The sequence below is a fragment of the Scatophagus argus genome, chromosome 10 (assembly GCF_020382885.2).
Source record: "Scatophagus argus isolate fScaArg1 chromosome 10, fScaArg1.pri, whole genome shotgun sequence".
Taxonomy (NCBI): Eukaryota; Metazoa; Chordata; class Actinopteri; family Scatophagidae; genus Scatophagus; species Scatophagus argus.
Genome location: NC_058502.1, coordinates 19,198,810 through 19,208,985, shown reverse-complemented (window position 1 = coordinate 19,208,985; position 10,176 = coordinate 19,198,810).

Here is a 10,176-nt window from a genome sequence, read left to right as displayed (position 1 = left end):
CCTGACGCAGGCTGAAGCCTCAGAGGCCGCTGCTGTTTGGGTTTTCCCTACCTCCCTGAAAACATTTAGCATTATTATTATGCTAAATTATTATTATTTTGTTCTTGAGGACATGTATCAGGGACAGAATGCTAATGTCTGCCCTCCGTGGCAGCTGGTCGGCTCACTTTGGCTGTAGCAGTTATTGATGACAGAGGAAATGAGAAATGAGATAATTTAAATCAGAGGGAGGATAAGAAGGATATGAAGTTTATCTGGTTTTAGACAAATGAGTGGCCGGGCTTGGCAGCATTTTCTGTTCTCTAAGTTTTTGTTTCTGGGTCAAAAGCTACAATTACCCATACAACAGGAACATTTCATGAGCAACATTACAAAGCTCATCCCTAATGAGCAAGTTTGTGGAACTACATTTTAAATCAATGTTTTAAGCTGATTATAAAGGCTTAGTTTTTCTTTTAAATAAGCAATTAGAATCTGGGCTATTGATTGATCAGTAGCTTCGGCATGTGGAGTGGAAAGCAGATGTCCATATTAAGGTGACAGGAAACTCTCAAGAGGACTGAGTCCCATTCTTTGTTTGTCTGAGCACTTCTGTAGGCAACTGGACAGTTCATTTGCTCCCTAATAGAGATGAACTATTGGGGATAGTCAAGGGAGACGGAGCTGCAGGTTGCCTTCCATCACCACTGTAATTGATTACATTCATCGCAGGGTGTCGAAGCACCTTACAGTACTGTATAAAACTGCTGCCTGGACAGTGTACCCATGTCAGCCTTCAAATGAAAACATATTACCGTAGGTAGCTGGGATAGAAAAAACTTTCCAAACTCTTCCATCTCCATCCATTCCACTATCTGTGTGCTTTAAGGTCAAGGTGCCGTGTAAACATGAATTGGGCAGATGTACATAAAAATTACGAAACAATATTATGTAAAATGCCATTAGCACTAATTGTTTTCTTTTGTAATGTGATGAGCTTTGACACACTAGTGTCATGGATGATTATAAAAGCGGGCCTGAAAGAGGTCTGTGTGGTCCAGGACAAAGGCCATTGAGCCCAGGCAGATATCTCATTGTATAATACAACTGCAAATGAATAGAAAAGCAGGAGATTGGCTGGATTATGTATACACTAAATGGGGACTGTAATTAGACCACAACGACGACCAAGTAAACATCCTGGCAGAAACAAATGAAGATATTGTTCACAGACACTGACTGCACGGCCATTCAGACCAATTAATAGCCTCAGCTCGTAGATTCAGACCTCATTTGGGGGGGAAATCAGGATTAGACTGTAATTCTGAAACTGTCTTCCTTTCAGTTTCTGGAGCAGCAGTGAAACTATTATTTTGCATTGGGTATTGCTGTGAATGACTGAATGAAAACCTTCTGGACTAAACTAATGCTTTCAGATGTAATATTTCAATAAGATTCTGCTTGATGTTACCAGTGGAAATGTTCCTGCCCATATCATGCTTTCAGAATACACAAGGGCTATTATAATAATGAAAATACAAGCTTCTAGGTAACGGCAAAGAAGGCTGATGAGTTTCCCTAATAGAAACAGAACATATCATCATCTTTCAAAGCGCCTATGAGCACTTTTACTGTGGTCAAATGCAGAAATCAGAATTACCTAATGATTTATGCCCATAAATTCAAGGACACTATAGAAAATTGTACTGCCTTTAGTGTACAACTGATATTACCTGACTTTGATGCAAGGTAAGGTGGAAATTAAAGATCTTTTCTTCTTAAAGGAGTCCACACCTTTGTCTTCTGTTGTACAATTCGAGCAGATTTTTGTTGTAACGTATACTGTGGGATGATCAGAATTCATGAAAAAACAATGATGTTTTATGATCAGTAGTCTTATATTGTGGGTCACATTTGTAGTGATGAACCCCTCAACAATTATCACCTGATTCTGCAGTTCTCCTCAGCTCAGAGCCAGGTATTTGTCTCAGGAGTTGGTGGAGACCAAAACAGTGCTAAAAGTAGAGTGGGTACTTACATTTATCAGGTGACTGGAGAGACAAATGTTGCTTCGTATCTGCTGGAAGTGTAAATTGGCAACTATCTATATACTGTACACACAGCATTTTGTTTGTTTCAGTGAAAGCACTGAAAATAGACGTATGAAAAAACGCGTCCTAGTTTCTCAGGAGGATAACCCGCGGGACTCACTCTGTTCTCTTGTGGCTTTGTTAAGAAATCACTGAAATGACCACAGGAGGGTGTGTGACACCAATGACAACTGATCTATAATATTGCCTTTGCTCCCTGTTGCTCTTCTTCATACCCTACATGGTCAATTCCTTAATGAACACTGAAGTTTCAGGTAGCAAATTGACCATAAGGGGCAAAATTACAGTCAGTGGCCCTCTAGGAAAAGGATCACTCTCGAATGCAGCTGTAACAGAGACCCAAAACAAGTTTGTAAAGCCAGTTAATGAACTAATATTCTTCCTTTTGTCTAAGCACTTTTCATATAATTTTGTTATTCCTCCTAATAGCTGTGACAGCTTTTGAGAGTTAAATGAAAAGTCAGTACCATACACGTATAAACCTGGAGTCAACAGACAGTTTGCTTAGTATAGCATATATTGTGGTTTTGCATGAATAACAAGTGAGAAAGCTTTATAACAATGTTTTTTTAAACCAGTCTAATTTGATGCTAAGCCATCTGCTGGCTCTAGCTTCATATTTAGCATACAGATATGAGGGTGGTACTGATATTCTCATCCAACTCTTGACAAGAAAGTACATACGAGTATTTCACAAAACGCTGAACCATTCCTTTAACAGCGATGAACTAAAAAAGATGAATGAATTGAATTGTTTCGCTACCTATTTATCATTTGACCGATTAGATTCACATATGTATTCCTCCCAGAAAAAGGTAATAATATACTGCATGTGGTTTTATTTTGTACCAAAACGTTATTTCACAGATTGGTCAACAGTAGACAACAGTAAATTGTATTTTCATTTTAGTATTTGTTTAGCTTTGAGGTGGTATGAAGACAAATAATTTTCATCAGCCCACATGATCAGCTTACCATTAAACTACTTGAAACAAGTCACATTTATCTCTTGCTGTCTGTGGGAAGTTACAGTCAATATATCTTACATTTAGTATACATATACAATACGAACTACATGTTTATTTTTTTCAGGGTGATTAAATTCAGGTTAATGCGTGTTAAAGTCAAGACAAAGAAACCTTTAAGCAATCTGTAAGCAATATCACAGCTTGCCCTTTTAAACCAAAGATAAACATAAACACTTCAGCCTAAGTCCTGAAAAAAAAGCAGTGTGGAAAATATCAGAAACTCATTTCGTTTTGGATTATCAGTGTAATAAAGTGGAATCTACAATAATCCTGTGAGTCAAGCAGCACAGGCATAGGCCACTCATATACAGCGAGGCACAAGTACAGCATTGAGTCCAAAACATGACTCACTGCTGTAACAATGTCTTCCTCCTTCTGCAGTTCAGATTTTATAAATCTGAGCAATAAACAGAGACTAATGCTCAATGTGACATCACCAGCTAAAACAAACTTTCACTTTCATGGACTGTTTCAGACATATTATATCTCAGTGTCACTTAAAAGGAATAAGATGCAACTTTCTCCATGACTGAGCTTAGGAGATGTACTGGTGGACAATTACAATACTGACACATAGTGGAAAGACAAGAGGAACTAACAGTGCAGGCACAGCAATGAGATATATGATACACTGCCTGTGATATGACCTGACAAATGGATGGATGGTATGCAGTGTGTCTGTAGCTGTGGAGAACACTGAGTCTGAGTAATTCATCATATTTCCAGGAAGTGTACACCAGACAACTGTGGGTTATCTCAGAATGGTGAAAATGAGAATATGTGTTCACTCAAAAGCTTAACGCTAAGTATGTCTGGCATTTTTACCTAATGGATTGGTAGTTGATAAATGTTTTTTCAGTCAACCAGTGTAAAAACAAGCCCTTATGACGTGAGCTTACTTTATTTGTTAATTAAATTCCATTCCTTTTCACTAATCAATATTTTTTGCGTTAACAATGTCTTTAAGTATCACGTGTAATGTGAAACGGTCTGCACATAGTAAGGAACCCACATGTACCACCCAGCTTTGCAGTTCTTAGCCCTAAAGAGCGTGATGTTCCAGCCTGCAACAACATTCTTATCGACCTCATGTTCAACCACAGCTCTCAGCTGTCTGTGAACAAGCTGGGGCTTTTAGCAGCTCAATGTCTTATGGATGTGGATATCACCGGTGGAAAATGATAATGTGTGAGATATTGTGTTTTTCAGCTTATTCTGTTGTCTACCCAAACTATCAATCGATGCAGCTTGAAGTGTCTATAGCAAAGTACCCGTAATGTGCATGAAATACCATAACTCAAATATCTTATGATCCGCTGATCTCATTTGCCACATTTCTCCTTTAATGATTCACAGTATTATTAATTTCTCAAGCCTTACAAGGTCTTGTACCTCGCTGTCAGTGTTAAGATTTTTCTCATTTTCATTTCATGGGAGGGAAAAAAAAGACAGCAGTTTCTTTCCTCGTAAACACAGAGAGATAAACCAAGGTTGTAACTTTGACTTATTACCTGCTCTGTGTGTATTCTACTAGGTGACATTCATATGTGGACACAGCTTAGGAGAGCAGGTGACAGTCATAAAAGTTTTAGATCCAGAACCACTCTTAATCCCTGAGGTTTTCCCTCTCTTACGGCCCCCTTGAGGTTTTGCTTTACAAGCGCAGCTATCTGGGTTGATACTAAGATGCAGAGTTATACTGCTTTTTATCCCCTCTTCACTATAAAACAATGGCAGGATTTAGATTGAATTTCCTCATCCAGGTGACCCTCTGTTGGGAGCCATGGATGAGTTTCAGGCAGCTCCACAGTGAGCTACTCTCCCGAGAGAGTTTATGGCCCATTTAGAGATACACTCCAGGAGAGCTGTCACCATGAGTCACTCCCACTCCTCTGCCCTCATGAATTCACATGAGGCTGGTGTGCCTGATTCTGCTTAAAGAGCACTGCCTACATAAGACACACAGCAGTCTGAGGAGTTTGCCTCCACAGTGCTCCAACTCTCAGAAAGTCTCACTGACTCTGCAAAAGACTGAATCCCTTATTTGACATACTGCTAATAAAAAAGAAGTAATGACGCAATTTCAATCAAGGCAAGTTATTGATGAATATACTTTTTAAATATATGGAAACATTCATTGCTGTTCAATACTAGAAAACACCTCTAAATTAAGGAGACCCTCTTAATTTATCTGACTTTTTTTTTTGCTAGCTAAAGTTTAGACTGCGTTCTACACAGAACATGGCTGTGTTTTATTTTTTCTCCGTCATTTGCACTGCAACATCTGAGGAAGGGATCTCCTCTCCTCCTCCTCAAAGTGTGAACTAATAATGTTGTCTCCGAGAAACTACTCATTTTTAGCAACATGAAGAAATGTAATGTGATTATGACAGTTATTAAAAAGACAAATCAGTGAAATGTTCACTGATAAAGCAGTCCACTGCGGTCATATACTAAGCTAAAACATGGTTAAATTTCTTCATGGTTATGTTGAGACTAAACATGTTTTGAGGCAAGGTTTAAGACAAGTTGACCCGGATGTCCAGTCCTCTGTAGCCACATATTGGAAGCCCCCCACCTTTTTTGGTGCTGCAACCAAATGTAGTGCTTTCTGATCTCGAAAAGAATATGGTTTGCATGAATTTGAGCTTCCAGAAATAATCATTGATGTTTATATCAAATTGCAATATGTTCAGGAGCCCTTTCAATCTACTGTGTGCACTAGTGATGTGTGGATCACAGTTATATCTGCAGGGATCAGGTGGACAGGATTATAAAAATTAACTGATTAATAGCAGATGGGGTAGGGGTGGGTGAAAGAGAATGATGCAGTTACACAAAGTGACTGGAGGAGAGGTGCGACTATTTACTTACTGGCTTACAACTGAGTATAATCAGAAAAGACTTTAGAATCAGAAAAGACTTTATTGCCATGTAAGTGAAGAGGTTTCACATTACTAGGAATTTGTCTTGGTGGTTGGTGCATACATAGAACATAACAGTAACATATGATTGAAGAATAAAATAAAATAAAAAATAAAAATAAAATAAAATAGAGTAAGGTAACACAAAATAAAATAAGTGAAATAAATATTTTTCTGGAGGTAGTTCAAAAGTGAGGTAGTGCAGGGTGGAGTATAGTGCAAGTGGGAGAGGTAGACAGTGCAAATGAACAGCAGGTGGACAGTGAATGAGCACAATTGCTAAGGTGCAGGGCAGCATGTTAGTCAGTTGGCGTTCAACAGTCAATTGAGTATAAACCACGAAATGAGCAAATTCATCTGTGGAGCTCCAAATGAAACTACCACGAACATCAAAACAAATTGTTAACATATCAATGTAATTTCAAGGATACAGAATTAGAGCAAACAAAAATGGCTTCCACTGGGCTCACACTCAGATTAGGGTTTGAACAGTTCTGAGAGAAACTTGCAAAAACGTGAACCCATCTTTCAAGACAAGATTTGGAACAACATCAGGTGTTCATATTACATTTAATATTGCACTTTTGTGCCTTTGGACATATACCCATGCACATGTAGAAAAACATTTAAATCTAGCCCAGGTTAATGCATCTAGCCACATTAATAGCTTCATATGTGTTACAGGCTGGGAGGTTGCCTGTCAGTCAAATTGGTAGACTTCCTGTTGTCCTCTCCAGAGCAGATTAAAACCTCTGCTGAGTGCACAGATGACATACAGAAGGAACTATGGATAGCTTGCATCTTTCATGTTCATTTATCTGCAAGACAGACAACAGTATCCTGTTTCTGCTTTCATTTACATCATTATAAGACGTGAAGTGAAAATGCCACTCAGTGATAGATACCAAACAGTCCTTTTTAAATTCATTTTGTTTGATACTCTAATCAACATCTTCAAAATGTAATTGGTTCAAGTGATCAACAAGCAGTGGAGCCATATCCCTCCCAGTCTGTTTCTGTAACGAATAATTTTACTTTATATATTCTACTTTGATTTTGGAATAAATTTGTGCACACCTGACTGCGTCTCCGTCTATGTTTTTATAAGGATTTTCCTGAATTTAATAGATACTGAACATAGTGATGTGGTATTTTTCAAATGTTGTCCAACAGGGTAATAGGTTTATTCTGCTTCGTTAGTCTAAGGAAGGGTCTGTGTGTCTAAAGAGGAATTAAGCCATAGTTCAGTTGAACACATTGCCGAGATGAGAGCAGCTCTTGACATATTTTTTCAGGAGGATACACACTTGACTGGCTCATTGGCCTTCAAGCTGTTCCTTTCAACTTTTCAGTTTGGACACTCACTCCTCCTCCCAATCTGTTAGGCTGCTGACTGCTGATGTATCTTTATTTTCCTACATTGGTTTTGCAGTAGAACGAACAGAGTCCAACATCTTTTCTCTTTAAATGACCTAATATGTCCTCTAGGATTAGTGGATGGCATCTTTTTCTGAACATTGCCTTGTTCAGTGAAAAATGTTCCTCTGTCTATATATGGTGAAGTGCACACAGAACACATCTTTACATCATGGCAAAATGGAATCACGTGTAGAAAAAACAAACACCGGCACTTAATTCGTTCTCATCTGTTTTGTGTTGTGTTCTTAACTCATCTTGCCATTTCTTTCTAGCACTCCAATGAATTATGTCAGGCCAAAGAAATCAGCAAGGTTTGTGTCCTGTGGTCTTAAATATGTGGAATCAGACCTTTTCTGAACTCTTCTCTTTATTCGAGTAAAGGCAATAACATCTTACAAAATCTCCATTAGTTGAGATTAATGGTAAAAGTAGTTTTGTTAACTATTTAAAACAAAGCTGAACAGTCGCTAGGAAATACTGCTAATACTGCTCATCCTGATGACAGAATGGAATTTTAATGCAATATTGGATGACATTCCCTCTGATCACTGAGGCAACTTCTATTAAAAGGGAGTGTCTAGATCAGAGTTTATAGGAAATGCTTGTTTTCTTGTCAAGAACATCACTGATCACAAAAAGCCAAGTCATTGACTCAAACACTGCTGAGCAGGTATGGTTTACTCTACAAAGACTGAACTGAAGATTACATTACATTTCTGTTGCTTTTACATTACTGTAAGTACATATCTTACTTTATTTATTTAAAAAGTTCAATCTTGTATTATACAGGTATTTGAAAATATTTCTCAAAGTTGTATGTTTTGTTTGTTTGTTTGTTTGTTTTCTTATTTATGTTATCTGTTGCCTGATGTTTTGTCTTTAGGAACTCTGTCCAGCACGTAGCCTGTTGCTACTGTGACATTATCTTAGCTGGACGGTCCGAACAAAGCGTGTCATGTTGTGTAATACAGAAGAAGGAAGTGAAGAACATCATGTTTGCGCGGACCCCATGTGATCGCAGTGGGACGCAGTGGGAGGAGGGCTGTGTTTTTGAGGTGACACATGTTTTTCTCCGCGCAGACAGATCAACATCTCTCTGGCTGTCTTGAGTCTCCAGGCGAACAGCTGAGACTGGACTCGTTTCTGGAGTTCTGTCTTCGCCTGCCTCGCCCTTCCCCGCTGCCCCCTTGTCATGATTTGTGTTTGATCTCAAATTTGCCACGTGCATCATTAGAGGAACAGAGAAACTTGTGACCTTGGGATTACAATGCCCAACTAAACTGTAAAACTAATAATAACTATTAATGTAGCAAAAGGTCTCCTGTCAGATTTAATCTAATAAAACAAAATCAGTTTTGAGCAATTCTGATATTTTTGGAAAGGCAAAAGTAAAAATGATCATACTGGATATGAACACAAATTACTGAACAGCCACAACTCTAAAAAGTCACCTGAATAAAATTGTGTAGGACCTCTCATACCTCCAAAACAGCTCTGACCCATCAGGACATCGGTTCTGAAGGTGTCCTGTGGTATTTGGCACCAAAATGTTCGCAGCAATTCCTTTGAGTCTTGTAAGTTGTGATGTGGGGCTTTTAAGATTTGGACTTCCAACACATCCCACAGATGCTCCATCAAATTAAGAGCTTTTGGAAATTTGGAGGCCAAGACAACACCTTAAACTTATTATTATTGTGCTGAAAGCCAAGAAGAAGTACCCTTGTCACGAAGGAGTGTACTTGGTCTGAGACAATGTGTAGATATGTATCAAATTATCATCTACATGAATACCAGAATCCAAGGTTTCCCAGCACATCATTGTCCAGTGCATCACACCTCCTCCCACAGTGCATCCTGATGCAATCTCTTCCCCAGGTAAATGAAACAAACACAGCATTGCATGAGTTCAATATATACCTGAAACAACATTACACAACAACGTTATAAAGTGCTAACAGAAAATCTCAATGTTTCTGAAAGAGGACATAAGGAAAAATCTCTTGAGTATTTGTTTTTCACATTTCAATAAGCTTCAAAATCTAGAAGTGCAAGTCCAAGCCCAAAGTACACCATATGCTTACACAGGAAAAAGACATCCATGTATCTGAACATGCACATAAGCATGAACAAGCACATATACAGGGACACACACAAACATGCACACAGCATGGGAAGGGGGGATAAATCTGGTTGACTTTCTGAGAAGTGTCTGTGGCCTGAGACATGCATCAGGGGCATCCAGTCTGAATTTCCAGCGGCGCTGAAGGTCCTAACAGACAGCCAGCTGCTCCATCACACTCTTCACCTTAGGCCACATTCATTTAGCAACACAGACATACTCCAAACAGCCACATGGGGAGCTAACATCCCTTTAATCAGTGATTAAAGTCAGTGATTAATCCTTAGTCTATTTTACTTTATTTTATTCTACTATTATGTTACTCGTTACGTTCTATGTATGCACCAATCACCAAGACAAATTCCTAGTAATGTGAAACCTCTTCACTTACAATGGCAATAAAGTCAATTCTGATTCTGATTCTGATTTTGATTAACCTTTACTGCCTGCCTCTGACCTGACCATAGAGCGAAGGCATTGTTTGGAAAAAAAGCTCAGATGTTTGTAAAAAGTGAAACTAGTGACACTTCTCAAGTGTTAAACTTCATTGACCCATATTAAACTCATGCTGTGCAGCCAAACTTTGTTCAAACTAA